The following is a 15098-nucleotide window of genomic DNA, read 5'->3' on the forward strand; positions in this document are numbered from 1 at the left end:
AATGTAGCTGGCAGCTTCTCCCTCAGGGGTCTCTTCTCCCAGCGAAAGGGACCCATTTCCCTCAACTGTTCTTCTCCTGACATGGCTACCTCCTCCAGGAAGCTCCTCCTACATGCTCCTAGGGGATCTTGTATGGGACCCTAAAACTGCATTTATCACACTGTGTTGAACTGTGTCCCCCAAACCCTGTCCCAGGCACCCCACTGTGCTAAGTGGGCTAGTTCTGGGCCTTTATTCATTCCCTTCTGCCCAGTACTTTGCTTGGTGACCAAGTGACCTGAATTGTGCAACTTGTTTCAAATTTTTATGATCCCACTCACATCCCTCTTACACTTATTTAGGCTTTCAACATCTTCCTTAGAACAGAACAAGGGAGACCAGAGACCTCCCCAATCCTCGATCCAGTCCTTTATTAATGCCACCCACCCTTTAACTTTTCAAAAAAAAATTTTTATTTTCTTTCGCCCCTTGTCTTTAATTAACTATTTTAAGGGTATTTCTTTTTCCTTTTTGGTAGGGGGAGGTAATTAGGTTTATTTACTTATTAATTTTTAATGGAGGTGCTGGGGATCGAACCCAGGAGCTTGTGCATGCTAAGCACACTCTCTATCACTGAGCCCAACCACTCTCCTACTTTCCTGCCCTCTTCAGACAGCTCTGTCTAGAGCTGAGGGTCCGTGAAACCTCCCATGTCTATTGTCATGTGATATGCTGGCAAGTTCAGCCTCCGCATCTAGTCACCCAGAAAGTGATTCCTTGAACTGTGAGCACCAGACCTTATGTTTAGGCTGGCTGGCTCTCCTGTTCTGCCCAGCCTGTTGAAATCATTCAGCAGGACCACAGGTGCCAGCTTAGTGCCACCGCAAAGACATGGCTTCACCTAGATACATGGGAATAACACACCCCCGAACTCCAAGCCTGCACACAGACAAAACGCTGCCGTTAGCTGTGGGCCTTCTGTTTTCCAGGCCTTTCCCACAGCTTCATGCATCCACTTTATCCTCCCAACAGCCCTGAAAGGTCAGCATTCCTCTCCCTCCTCACTTTGAGGATAAGAAAAGGGAGGCTCTGAGAGGTTAGTTCACCTGCCCAAGGCCACACAGCTAGAAAGAGGTAAAGTTGAAGCCCATCTGGTCCAAACTCTAGGCTGTCTCTCGTCTATGTCATGATGCCTCTAAAGTCCTTATCCCAATGTGCCTAGTGACTTTTTCCCCATAAAGGTGGGGTGAGGAGGAAGAGAGCAGAAAACCTCATCCTGGTCATGAGAGCTGGAGGTGCCAGCTGGTTCTGGCGCTCCCTTTCCCACCTACCACTCATCCAAGGAGGGATTCAGGCCCTGAGTTATCGCCCTCCCCTCTCCTCAGCCAGAAAATGACCCTTAGTCTAAATAAAGCCACTGAGTCTCTAGTTGGGCCACTCAGTTCTCCCTGCTGCCCAGTCTCATCCCATTATCTCCTCTTCCTGTGTTTTGTCTGTGATCAATCCCCAGCCCTCGAATGATGCCTAGCACGTCAAAGGCAACCAATACATATTGCTGGATTCGAGGAATGAACCAGCTCTCCCTGTGGGCACAAGAAATGGATCAGACTCCTTGCTCTGGCTGTGTGGGCTGAGGCAAGTTACTTTCCTTCTCTGAGCTTCAGTTTCTTTGTCTGTAAAATAGGGCAATTAATACATAACAGCATCACAGAGGGTGATGTGAGATCATCCCTGCAGAGTGCCTGACTTAATCTGTGCCTAATTAATAATATGGCATCATTAATGAGGTGTTATGGTCGCCACTTTAGAGACGGAGCACTGAGGCTCTGAGTGGTGAAGGGACTTACATAACCCACAGCACCAGCTTGGAAGTGGCCCATACAGAACAGGAGCAGGGTGTGTCTGGCCTCAAGGTTGTGCCCTTTTCCCTGCCCCATAGAGCCTTCCCTGTGTGCTCAATAAATAGAATCCTTACCTCAAAGATATGAGATGGTTCTACTAATCGTTCCTACTAATAACACCAAGGGCCACAGCTGAGGCAAAGCCTGTAGCAAAGGGGATCAGGAAAGGAGCCAAAGACCCCTGCCCAGCCAGCAGCTTCTATTTCACTCATGGCCCCACCTGGGGTTGGGGGTGCAAGAATAGTTCTAGGCCCCCGAGTTCCAGGAAGCGGGGAGAAGCCCCAAACTCAGGTGGACCAGCCCCGTCCGTCACAGGTCCTTTCTGTACCCACTGAAAGAGGAGAATCCCTAATGGCTTAAACGAGTCCACCAAGATTCCTCCGCCGACAGGGCCAGCCTTTTGCCTCCTAAAATAGCCCAGAGCCACCATGTGCCCAGGGCGGCTCCCCACTGGTTGCAAATCCCCCTGAAATTAAATCCCCATCCTGCCCTGAGCAGGACGGCACCACCTCCTGCCGCCACTGAGCTCTATGGCTGGCCAGGCTCCCCTCCGGTGGAAACCAGGACAGTCGTCCTTCACGGTGACCGAGACATAAATCCCCAAATAATGAGACAGGCGCTGGGAACACAGAACCAGACACAGTGCTAATTGGTTTACTTCTGGGCAGGCGTGATGTGGAGACAACAGCAACAGAACTCGGTTTCCCAGCTGGGAAAATGGGGTGGGGGGAGGTGATGACCTCCTGGGTCCCTGGTTTTCTGTGCCCTCTGACTGGCCTCACACCCAGAATCACCAGCGGCCCCTTCCTAGAACATTAACTTCTTAGACATAAAAGGGAAGGCTTGTGGTCCCCTGTCCAGGTCTTGAGGTAGGGAGGCCCAAATCATCCCTATCGTGATCTAGAAACACCTCTTTCCACTAAAAACAAAACAAAACACAAAACCAAGAGGCTGAGCCGACCTCAACATGCATGACGATGGGGATGGGGAGGCCGGGAGGACCCTGAGCAGTTCCCACCTCCCCCAGCTCCTCCTGTGAGGCTGGTAATGGATTCTTGGACGGAGCATGAGGTCCTCAGTTTGCAGTAATCAGGATGAGATTATCACATTAAACTTTAAAAGTCTTTGCTCAAAAAGAAGCAGCAGCAGCTGACACCCTTGACTCCCCCAGCCTGGCCACTGTCACCCTCTCCTGGACCACAGCCAGAGGAGCTCCAGATACGGGCCACACAGAGGCTCCACTGCCCCGGTCTAAGGCAGAGGAATGGACAGGATGACCCTTCCAGGCCTGTGCTGCTTCTGAGTTGAGGTGAGGCAGAGGCAGAGGAGCCAGGGGGAGAGGGGTAAGTGTGGGTCTGTCAGAGTAATTTGAGGGGCTCACAAGAAGTGGAGTAACTTGGAATCAGGCAGATATGCACTTGCATACAACTCTGCTGCTTATGAACCTCTGCCTGGGAACATGCCCCTTTTTGCCACACCTCAGTTTCCCCACCTGTGAAATGGGGATAACAATAGCAATAACTGACAATAACTCCCCAGACCCAAGGCTGACAGCTGAGAAGATAAAACAGGATAACAAATAGAAAAATACCCTGCATGCTGTAAAGAGCCATTGTCATGAGGGATGACATCCTTAGCAGGAGAGACAGTAATAAAACCTCAGAAAGAACTTCCTCACAGCTGTGCAATGGAAACTAACAGGGCAAAAAGAGAGTGAAGACAAACGGGCCTAGGTGGAACCCCCAAAACTTCACCAACGATCTCCTCTCCCCATGCAGGGTGCTCCTCCCCATATTCAGACTAGATCCCTCCCCACCTGCCCATCACCTTGCTGCCCAAGGCTGCCAGCCTGTCCCCTGTCTTTCCCAGCCCAGAACTATATCCAACTTGTGTTTATTGCCAATGCAACGGAAATTATTTCAACCTCCTCATCCAGCTTGGCAAAACTGCCTGGGTTGTATAGGAGAGGCTGGAGCTAGAGGAGAAAAGACTGAGAACTGGGGTGCCCCAGCAGGGATGGCCCCCTCCCCAGAATATTCATCACAATAGCAGCAGTCTAGAAGGCAGTCAGCTTACTGGGGGGACTTCCCCATAATGCCCCATGGCAGGAAGGAAAGGCTGAAGGCCTAGGGGTCCTCACTGAGACCTTGGCTACCTTCCCTCTTACTTAAAGAGCTGCATTCAGAAGAGGCCGGGAGAGGCCCTGACTACCAGCCAGGATCAACCCTGTGGAAATTAAGATCTTTTGAGCCTCCCCAATCCACCCTTCATTTCCTGATGCTTTTATTAGGTTAGTTTGTCCAGCAGAATCCTCCCACCCCACTAGACCTTGAGGTCCTCTCCTCTTCCTCCATGTAAGTAACTGAACTTAACCCATATTCAGAAGGATGGAGGCAGGGGGAGGCTGAGGATGACCTTGAGAATCAGGGTTCATCTGGGGCAGGAGGGAGAGGAGGGCCTCCAAGCCCACTGGCTGAGGGCGATGGTGGGGTGGCCACAGTCCACCTTGCTGGCCAGGGGGCAGCTACTGACCACATCAAGCAGTCCTCCTCTCAAATCAGTCCAGTGGGTGGAATCACACAGCCTTTTCAGGCTGTGAAGGAGGCCTTTCAAAACCAGCGGTGAGGTTCCAAGAAACGCCCCGGGGATGGGCTGTGTCAACATGCCCCACGTCTCCGGCCAGCCCTCCGTTCAGCCTCCAGGCTGCCAGGCTGCTTCCCACAGCAGGGCTGCCCAAAGGCCTTGGCTGGGAGGCAGTGCGGGTCCCAGGATGGAGCCTGGGCTCTGGAGCTATCAGAACTTGGGCAAGTCGCTTCACCTATCTGACCTGTAAAATGAGCCCAATAGTATCTGCCTCGTGGGGCTGTAGGGAGAAGTAAGAGATGATGTACAGTGTCTCCCTTCATGTCTGACACAGAGTAGGCGCGCGATAAACTCACTCAACAGACATTCGTTGAATACCTACTATATGCCAGGCCCTCCATTCTATGCCCAGGGGATCCAGCAGTGAACAAAAGTCCTAAGTGACCCTTGTGGAGCTTACAGTCCAGGGGGATGGTCAGCTCAATAGGCAGATAAACACACAAGGTCAGGGAGGACAATTGGCCAGGGAAGGCCTCCTTGAGGACCTCGCTGACATGAGGGACAAGCCTGCTTGAGGGTCCTCAACTGTGGCTGCTCTCTGGAATCACCTAGGTTGCTTTGAAAATTATGCTGGGGGCCCCTCCCCAGAGACTCTGACCAGGTTGATCTGGGGTGAGGCCTGAGCACTGGGACTTTTCAATTCGGCCCAGGTGATTCTGATGGGCAGCCAAGGCTGAGAAGCTCTCGCCCTGCAGTTTTCCCAAGTGCCTGGTCACGTGAGCATCACCTGGCAGCTTGGCAGGCATCCTGGGCTGGCCCCCAACCCCAGAGGTTGGGATTCAGGGGCTGGGGCGAGGCTCGGCATCCGCCTTTTTAACAAGCACCCAGGTGACTGTGAAGAGCCGACAGGCCTAGAGATGTGCCTAGAAGAGTAAGTTCCAGCTCAGAGCTTGGCACTCAGAGCACTTCATGTCCTGTCCAGGGTCACACCCACACTGAACCACCTGCTGCTTTGGACCAGCTGGATCCACCTCTTTGACCTCAGCCTGGGAAGCCCCACCTTCCTTTCTCAGCCAGTCAAGTTCTGTGCGTGCTCCTAGGCTTACCAGGGTGCCTGAAGGTCCCCACCGCTGTGGGCTTGGGCTCTGTTTCCCCACCACCCTCATTCTGTTCCATGTCCCTGCGTCATGTCCAGCCAGACCCTGGGCTTCTGGGGGGCGGGGCTGGCTCTTCCAACCACGTGGCACCAAGCCTGGCACCCCACAGGTATGACTCGTCTAGTTGAAGGAATACCAAATCTACCCCAGCCTCTGCTGGGCACAGCTGCTCCCACAACTGGGCCAAAGGTGGCAGGGTTGTGACCTGCTCCTGGAGATCCCTGCTCCGCCCTCTTCTCCTGTCCTGGATCTCTGCTCCCAGGACTCCTCCCATGGAGTCTGATTTCTCTCCCTCCCTGCATTCTTAGCCCTGCCCTAGGAGCCAGGCCCTGGGGTGGGAGATGTTGCACAGTTATGTTCCCTGAGGCAGAGGTGCTCCAGAACCCCCTTCCATCCCTGCTGAAGAATTAGGTTTCCCCCACCCCCACCCTGCCACCGCCCCTTGCTTCAGCTGCCTGGCTTAAGGGGTGCTCACCCCTTCCTTTAGGGAAGCAGCATAGCATAGCTATATCCCACAATGGGTTCAAATCCTACCTCTGCCACTTCCCAACTGTGTGACCTGGGCCACCTCTGTGCCACAGTTTCCCCATCTGTAAGATAAGGGTAAACAATACCTCTCTTAGAGGGTTGTTATGGGGATTAAATGAGTCAATATTTGTACAGTGTTTAGCAAACAGGTACTTGGTAATCACTATACGTGTTTGTTAAATAATGTTTAAAAATATATGATTCTAGGAAGATGATGCTTTAGTCAATCAAAAAAGTGGATCCTGACGATGTGCTAGGTCTGGGAGGCTGGGATTAAGAGTCCGCTTATCAGGCGAGGAGACTGAGGGCCAAGGAAAGGAAGTGACTTGCCCCAGGTGACACCCAGATCTTTAAGCTTTCTCTCTTCAAGCACCCCAAGGCCCACCTCCCTCACTCCTTGGGCGCCTGGCCTGGCCTAGGTGAGCTCCATGCCCTGTACTGACAGAGGGCCCTTTGTATTTCTCCCCAGGGTCACACCCAGAGCTCAGAGCCATGGGCCAGACAAGTGCCTTGTGTCTGGGTCTGCTTCACCGCCAGGTCTGTGGTCGCCCTGGCTGCTCCAGCCACGTGCTCTGGGTGGGTGGATCTGAGGACCACCCCACCATCTCTCCAAGTTCCCCACCCCAAACTCAGCAGGGCATCCCTGCCCCTCCCTCGCCGAATTCAGCCAGGAGACAGACTGAGAGGGAGCCCCAAGGAAAATACCCTAGTTCTTGGTCTCCACCTTGTGTAAACTTCAAGTGGCCAGATTCTGGGGTGCCTGGGGCCTCAGAGGAAGGGAGGGGCAGGAGCTGAGGGTATAGGGAGTGACATGGAGGTGGGGAAGGCTGTGCTGGGATCTGAGGAGTGGGATGGGATTACCCTACTTTCCACCTCCCTAATCTTCGGTCTCTTCACCTCTTTACCACCTGGATTGGCACAACAGCCTCCTCACCAGCCTCCCTGCCTCCACTTTTCCATGCCATCCCACTCTCTATTCTTTTCACAGCTAGAGGAGTCTTTTTATTTTTATTTTTATTTTTAATTTTTATTTTTTTGAGGAGCCTTTTAAAAAGGCAAATCTGATCTTGTCACTCTCCTGCCTAAAACCTCCAAAGGCTTCTCCTTCACTTTAGGATAATCCTTCCCAAGCCTGGAAGATCTGGCCCCTACCCACCTCCCCAAAAACCTCTGTCCTCTGAAACCCATGATCCCACCCACAGATTAGCTAAGATATAAATGCAACTCTCCACCTAAGACTATGGCTGGTAGAATAACACTGGTAACAACTAGAACCAGATACAAGAAAACTCGTTATTGACTAAAATGGACCCAAGTAACCAATCTTGACCACAAATCTAAATCTTCCAAAATTATAGGGGTTTACTCAGTCAATCACACAATGGCAGAGACTAGATCATTGTCAAATTGATCAGTGAATCAAATCTCGGCAGCAAAATCTATACGGAATTGATACTGGTGAAAATAAAGTTAGAAAAATTAAAATAGAAATGGGGGGGGGGGAATTGTTTAATGGTACCATAGAGGAAAAAAACTGGAAAAAAAAAAAAAAACTGACCAAGGAATTAAGTTGGATGAACAGAGTTCCAACTGGAAAACACTTTCTAAAAAAGTCTTCAGTGTTGGTATGTTTTGGTTGAAAATGTTTGCATTCAAAATATCCTTGGGGTCAGAATGTCCAGGTCAAAAGATCCTGTGCCCCTTGGATCCGTTTTTGTACCACTCCCTGCCTTGCTTCTGATACTCTGGCCACACTGGGCTCTTTCTCTCCCTGGAGCACAGCAAGCTCTCCCTCACCTTGGAGGTTCTCAAAGCCTGTCCTCTCTGCCTGCAGCATTCTTTTCCTCCTGGTCCCTCACGGTTGATGCTGAAATACTGCGAGACGCCCTCCCTCCTTGCCCTCCTTAAGGTAGATTTCCTCCTGCCTCTTCCTGTGCTCTTTAATCCTCCCTGTCTTTTTCCTCCTTGAATTCCCAGGGTAGGGCCTAGCAAATATAACACATAGTAGATGCTCAATAAATATGTGTTGAATGAATGAATAAATCAGTGTCACTGGGGTGAGAGGGTGGGGCAATGGGTTAGGACTTATGAGGGCCCCTGGGAGAGGAACAAGACAGGGCAGAGACACAGTTTTCCACCTCTATCCTCCCTTACTCATAACACCAAGTTCAAGAGAAGCCCATTCAGCAGAAAAGAGGAGACAGTACCAGTCCTGCTTCATTTCTACCCCTTGCCCAGTTTCCCAAGGTCCAAGCCCATGTGCCAATTGGCTACCTGCACATTCCCCCCACCAAGCTGGGCTGCATGACCTCCCCCCCACATAGGCCTGGCTCCCACATTTGATTGCTGGCCAGGCTATTTGGGGAAACTTCCTGATCCCCACTCTGGCCTCTCTGCCCCCACATCTCATCCTCCAGCCCCGGAATAGCTGTCCCCAACCTCAACCTAGGGACAGCCGCATTCCCAATTAGCACCCAGATGGTTGAAACCCTCTCTAAAAGCTTCTCATGTCCCTCTCCCCTCAGGAAGCTGCTAACTAGGACAGCAGATCTCAGAATGAGGTCACCAGAATGCTACCTGCTCCGACACCCCCTTCCCAGCCAGAGACATGGTGGGGACCAGGAATCTTCATCGCAGCCCGTGAAGATGGAGGAGACATGGGTGAGGGTGAGACGCAGGGAGAGCTGAGAACTGGTTGCAGTCTGGCTCCTTTTTTGCCCATAGAGCAGCTCTAGGGGATGAGGAGACCGGGGCTCGAGTCCATTTCTGCCTGGATGGGGATTTCATTATCTCTCCAGGTGCTCAGAGGGCAGGAGGCAGTAGTTCTGTACACAGGACAGTACCACACAAAATCCAGGGCTAGGGGCTCGGGATATAGCTCAGTGGCAGAGTATGTGCTTGGTGTGCATGAGGTCCTGAGTTCAACCCATTAAGGGGGAAAAAAATAAAAATAAATTTTTAAACCTAAAATTCAGGTATAGAAAGATCCTAGGGGTCCCAGGGAGATCAATCTTGGGAGGGGTCCCAAACCCATCAGAGAATTATTCCCTGAAGTCTTATTCCATTGCCTGTGAGGGTGGGCAGGTGGGCAGACTTCTCCCACAACCCATGTGTTCCCACTTTGGGAACCCCCAGAGAACCCAGGGGGTCCAGTTCCCAAAATCTTCTCAGGGTATTTCCCCCACCCAGGTGAGGAATGGGGTAGGGTGAAGGGGTGCAGCTCATAGCTCCCTACCCTGCCTGTCCAATGGGAGAGGGTCGCTGGCATCAGATGTAGGAATCAACAGACCTGAGGTCAGGAGTGTAGAGAGAAATCTGGGGCCTGGAAATGTAGGAGAGGCATGGTGGGGCAGGGGTGGCTGGGAAGGGCAGTGAGGGCAGTGGGAGCAGAGAAGGGCCTTGCCTGGGCATCTGAAGTGGGGGGAAACATACCTATGGAGTCAGTCCTCACCCCACCCAGCGAAACCTTAGTCAAATAAACAAACAGCCAACACAGCCGCTCCTGTACAAGAAGCCATGGCAGTGAGGGGAGGCCCCAGAAGTGCAGAGGCCCGGGGGAGAGAGCAGGGACGCTGTTTGAACAGGTCCTGCGGCCCATGGGCAGTTGGCGGAAATGTTTGGAACAGGGCGGGAAGCACAGTGGCAGTTTGGACCAGGAAGCTGGAGCTGGGGTGAGTGTGTTGAACTTGGCAGCTTCGATGAAAAAGAAAAGTGTCCAATCAGCCCCGCTCTGGTCAATGCCTCTTGTGAGGTAGACTCCTAGTCCGCAACAACTTTCCCTGAACTCAAGGTCACACACAAGGGGCTCTCTGCCTCTTTACTCTGAAGCCCCGGCCCTGCTTCCATATCTGTCCTCCTGGGCCTTGTCATGGAAGAAGACTGAGTGTTTCAGTCTGGAGCCAAAGCCCCCAGATTCTCAAGTTCTCAGTGTAGAAGCTGGGGCGGGTGGACCAGCATCCATCCTCTCCAGAACCCAATATTCCTCCTCCAACCTGGCAGTGGAGGGGCCAGAAGTGATGACAGTGCCTGGAGATGCTCTGTCACCTTCTTCTGCACACTTAGGGACATTTGGCTGCCCTGTTCCCTGGGACGCCTCACAAGAGTAAGACAGAGGTTGGAGAGACACACACTCAGAGGCAGAGATGGAGAGCAGTAAAGACGGAAACACAGGCACAGAAAGATGAACGAGTGAGACGCCACACTATCAGAGACACAGACTGAGTGAGGAAATGTGTGTATGTGACAGAGACTGAGACTGGAGGGCAGAGACACACACAGAAAAAGACAGAGAGACTGAGAGAAAGACAGAGACAGAGACAGATACACAGAGAAAGAAGAAGAGGAATAAAGGACAAGAGAAAGACACAGAAAAAGAGAGATGGAAAATGTCAGGCATGGGAGCAGGGGAATGGCTGAGCAGAGAGCACATGGGACACAAGGACAGACACACTTACAGGCTGAGAGGCAGAAAGAGGCTCCCAGAACTACACAGGGACCTGGAGACTCTCCCTCCGACCCGTGGGGGAGCAGAGGGGCCGAACGCCGAGCCCGGAGGGGTGTGTGGGGAGCCCCAGGAGAGCAGCGCTGTTGCCTCCTGTCCCCACTGCCGAACCCCTGCAGGCATCTGGCCCCCCGCCACCCACAAGCAAGCCAAGCTTTGGCCACTGGAACTGGTGGGTCACCCAAGGTGAATGAAAAGTCACTTAGAGGGGAGAGAGAATGTGAACCACAGTGAAGGCAAAGGGTGTGGCAGAGCGCATGCGCATGCGTCAGGCTGGGTCCACCGGGGAAGCCGGACCTGGATCGCACTGGAAGCCATGAACAGAGGTGCACAACTGTGTACAGCAACGTCTGTGAGTTAGTGTAGCTGGGCATGCTGGCCTGGGTGTGAGTGTCTGGGTGTGAGTATGTGTGTCCAGTTCCATCCAGCACTTGGCTAATGAGGCCAAGCCAGTAGGTTTGATTCTCAAGCAGCCCCATCAGAAGTGAGTGAGTCAGAGAGGGACACAAAAAGGCCACGTGTCTCCTCTTCTGAACAGACGGTGTGTCCAGGTGCCACGGGGCACTCAACTCCAGTCAGAACCAATGTGCTATTCATTCCCGCCAGGAATGAATCCCACCGTGGCCTAGCCAGCTGGCCCCCACACTCATCCTCATCCAAAGCCCAAGATCCAAACTTACGGTAGGCCCCACATTACAGATACTGGCACTCTTCCTGGCTGCAGGCACAGCTCCCTCTGAGAAGAGCAGCTGGAGAAATGGTGGGGTCCAGCGCTGATCTTCCCCCAGTCTAACTTCCATCCCTCTTGCTGCTGCAGCCTCATCCAACTCCCCCCCCTGCCCCTTAGGTCCAGTGAGTGCCCATACCCTCCCCACACTCAGGAGATAAGCAACCTCTCTCCCACTCATCCTTTCCCTCTTAAGCATCACAGGACATTTTTTAAATGTCCCAATTTGAGCTCGGAGAATGAGGTCAGCAAGTCCATGGGGGGACTGCTTGTCAGTGACAGCTGACAGTCTTCATTTCACCTTGAAACTCCTTCTTGGTCCAAGTGGCTGTGTCCTAAGCCCCGTTTTACAGGGGTGCTACTATATTGGGGGACAGAGAGAGCAGGAAGGGAATTTACCAAATAGCAGCTTTGGTAACAGATGCTACCAGGCAGATGCATTTGCAGGGCCTGGAGCAGGAGGACAAATAGGGCCCATCTACCCATGTCTAAATATTTAAAAGTTATACATCAAGCTAATAAACTGTTAATGAAAATATGTTCTAACCTCCCACTTTGACCAGTACACTTTCATCATGACCTGGAAGACCAGTTTCCAATTTAGAGTTCTCTGACTCCTGGGAGTTTTACAGGAGAACAACTCGGTATAGAGAGAGACAGCTCCATGCCCACCCTGGCCCCGGGCAGCAGCCCCCTTCCTCCTGCCAGCTCCTTTTGCCCTGCAAGGGACTCATGCATGGAGGTGGACACCCAGCCTCATCTCACATCCTGCTTCCATCTTCATGCCCTGCAAACAGCTCCCCTTAGCCATCTTCAGATGTCCTTCAGGTCTAGGGCTGACAAACTAATGTTATGACCTGCTCTGAGGAGAACAGGCCCAGGGAGGGGGCCGACATGGGCAGGGAGCAAAAGAGCGACCTTCCAGGCAGGGACCTTTGGAGTCACAGGTACGGGAAATGTGGTCTTGAAGGGGATGCCCAGGCTCATTCCCTTGGCCCTGCTGACTCCTCCTCACCCCACAGGGAGAGGGATGGCCAGAGGAGGGCCAGAGCAGAGCCCTTGAAAGCACCCAGCTAGGGCACAGGTACCCCCTCCCTTGCCCAGGTTTAAGGGTACTTACTAGATCCAGCAGCCTCCAGAGCTCGGGCCAGGGACTGAAGCTGTCTTTCCATTGGAGGGCAGCTGGGACAATTCCTAAACGGGACTTTCAGTCACTTGTATTATTTATCTTCCTGGAAAAATTGAGTGCGGCTTGATCTCAACTTGTGGATTTCTGAACATGGAGAGGGCCAGGAGGTGATGACAACGGGTCCTTTTTTTTTTTTTTTTGGTTGAGTCTCTAAGCCAGTTTGTTTTCCTGAGGCATAGCCCTCCCCAAGTGGGCTCCTGCTGCCACTGGTCACTGCCCTGCTGGGACCCCTCTCCTCACCCTGGAGACAAAAAACAGGGTGACTAAGAGAGAAGGTCCAGTTGAGATCCAGGGACCAGCAGGGCTGGGTGGGTGGGGGTGTGGTGGTGGTTAAGGGCACTGCTCTCTCTGGCCAAGTTTAAAAAAGAACTTTCAACCCCACCCCTCCCCTCCACAGATCGGCTTTGCTGTCCTACACATGAGGGGACACTTGTTGAGCCCTTACCAGGCGCCAGGCACCATGCTAAGCGCTCTGTGTGCATATTCTTATTTAATCCTTGCAGCCACCCTATGAGGTGGGTTCTATTTTACCCCCATTTTACAGGTGGAGAAGCAAACTCAGAGATGAAGTCACTCGCCCAGGGTCACACAGTAAATAGAGGTGAGAGACCCTAAGTCTGACTGACTCCCAAGCTCCTACTCTTTCCACTATAGCATATTGCCTCCCAGGAGCAAGAAGCTGGCACAGAAGCAGGAGGGATGAAGGTCAGATACAAGAAAGAACTTCCTGATAATGATGGTGTCTGAGGTGGGAAGAGACCATGGAATGGGGAAACTAGACCCATCCAGGAAACCCTCCCACCTGAGTTGGATGTATGTCTGTCTGCGGGCTCGTGGTGATCTCTAGAAAGTCCGTGGGATCCTGGCTGGATCCAGATGGTAGCATCCTGACCTCCATGCATTCTACAATCTGGGGTCCTCTGCTCTATCCCAACCCAGCACCACAGCCCAAAGTCTGACTCTCCTTTATGGCTCAGAGTTCTGAGCTGTCATATCTGAGCTGTCAGCCCAGGACCTCCTCTCCCAAAAAGTCTTCCTTGAGGTCCTAGGAGGCAGGACCGCTTTCCTACAGCCTAAATCCCAACACAGAGAGTGCAAATGCACCCCACATCTACAATAAGCCCACTTTTGTGATCACCTCCCCCATCTGGCTGTGGGACATAGACACAGAAAAGATCTACTCAGTCCCTAGGCTCTCTGGGTTCCCCAGTCCATCTGGACCAGCCCCTGCTCCCTTATCGCCCTCACTTCCCCACATCTGTATCCAGGGTGTAAGACAATGATGCAGGTGCCCTGGGGTGCACCAGAAAACCCAAGCTCCAGCTCAGCTATGCAGTGGCTCTTACCTCATTTCCCCAAAAAACAGAAGTCGTTTGGGCCACTCCATCACCCCCTAAAGGGTCGGGGGGGTGGGTGTAGGGTGCTGCACTGGATAAAGCACGGGGCACGCTGAGTCAGTGAGGTTCCTTACCAGGAGCCCTGCTGTCACAACTTGCTGTCCTCCAGAAATTTGCGAGCCTAAGGCCCGGCTCTGCCCTTTCCCATCCCTCGGATCCCGCCCCGGCTCCAAGTATAGCCAGCTGAGACCCACTAAACTTCTCCAGAGTTTAGTTCCACCCGCCACCTAGATGCCCAGCGTGCGTGGAGCCAAAAGGGATGTCCTCACTGCCCCTTGGGGTTCCCTAGTTTTGAGACTAGGGCACAGGACAGGTGGAGTGGGCTGCCTTGTTCTCTCGCGCTGCCCTCGAGGTCCTCAGCGTGGACCAGCCCGCGTCGCTGACTTACCTGCGGGGCAGAGACGAGCCCGCCGCGGCCACCTGCTCTCACCGCGCTCCGGAGTGCAGCGGCTTCGCGCTTGCAGAGGAGGGGGCGGGGCCAGGGACAGGGGCGGGGCCTGGGGGAGCCGCAGCCGAGCGCCTCCTTGAGTCTCAGCCGGTGGGGTGGGAAGGCTTATTCAGGTGGGCAGAAAGTGGAGGAGCATCCGGGCCACTAGGGAGGCTCTGGAACTCTGGCTTTTCTGAGGACTGGGAGTTAGGATGCCTGGGTCCTGAGGACCTCATAAAGGGCACTCCTTCAGGCAGCCTTGCCAAGGTGCCCTGGCGGCATCGGCTCCATGTGAAGACTCCCTCATATGAAGAAGCAAGCCCGGGAACCCCTCCTCGCCTGCGTTCCCCCTTCCATCTGAGCTCAAGAAAGCTCTCTCAGCTTGGCAATATGGGTGTGAGATAGGACACCTCCTCTAAAGCTAGGGTCCCCCATTCAAAGGTCAGCATTGTAAGGGCTCAGGCCCCTGAGAAGACCATTAGGTGCCCAGGACATCTTTATCCTCAGTCCATCTCTCTCCCAGCAGCATAGCAACCCCCCACCCCAACTCCCAATGCCAGCTCAGGTCCCTCAGCTGTCACTGTTTAGCCCTGGAATGATAGGAGTCCGGACTTCGTGCTTCCAGCCACATTCAAGGCCATTGAGCTTAACACCCCTGGGCCCCTGCCCTCCTCTCTCTGCCCCTAGTCGCTAATTTTATTGACCTGTA

At 53.1% G+C, this 15098-nt stretch overlaps 1 protein-coding gene across 1 annotated transcript in view; it reads right to left on the reverse strand.

Annotated features, from left to right (window-relative positions):
• Positions 1-14368, reverse strand: part of ZNF385C (zinc finger protein 385C) — a 51396-nt gene extending 37028 nt beyond the window's left edge. The window contains exon 1 of the mRNA XM_032457198.1: positions 14351-14368. The gene's annotated coding sequence lies outside the window, so the exon portion shown is untranslated. The remainder of the gene's footprint in view (positions 1-14350) is intronic.
• Positions 14369-15098: the final 730 nt, after the last annotated feature.

The sequence above is a fragment of the Camelus ferus genome, chromosome 16 (genome assembly GCF_009834535.1).
Source record: "Camelus ferus isolate YT-003-E chromosome 16, BCGSAC_Cfer_1.0, whole genome shotgun sequence".
NCBI lineage: Eukaryota > Metazoa > Chordata > Mammalia > Artiodactyla > Camelidae > Camelus > Camelus ferus.